Here is a 523-nt window from a genome sequence, read left to right as displayed (position 1 = left end):
GGACTTCAGCTTGTTTCACTGTTCAATCTCTGAAAGGATCTGGGAGGTTTCCAGTTCAGAGGTATTACACATAAAGGTGCTCTGGACACTTCTGCACAGGTTTTTGTGTGAGCATTAAGTCTTTATTTCTCTGGGATAAATGATCAAGCTTGTAATTTTGGGGTCATTAAGTTTTTATGTTTCATTTTTTAAAGAAATTTCCAAACTGTTTACTAGACTACCTTTTACATTCATCCTAGCCAGCATTTGGTGTTGTTATTATTTTTTATTTTAGTCATTCTAAGGTATACAGTGGCATATCATTGTGGTCTTAATCTGCATTTCCCTAACGACTAGCGATGTTCACCTCTCATTCTGCGTCTATTTGCCATCTGTACAAAACCTCTTCAATAAAATGTCTATTCATTTTGAGGTCAATTTTCTAATTGGATTACTTGTATTTTTATTGTTGAGTTCTGAGAGTTCTTTATATATTCTAAATACTAGTCCTTTGTTGAATATGTGATTTGCAAATATTTTCTTC

The sequence above is a fragment of the Galeopterus variegatus genome, unplaced genomic scaffold (genome assembly GCF_000696425.1).
Source record: "Galeopterus variegatus unplaced genomic scaffold, G_variegatus-3.0.2 Scaffold12941, whole genome shotgun sequence".
NCBI lineage: Eukaryota > Metazoa > Chordata > Mammalia > Dermoptera > Cynocephalidae > Galeopterus > Galeopterus variegatus.
This window is presented reverse-complemented; position numbering follows the sequence as displayed.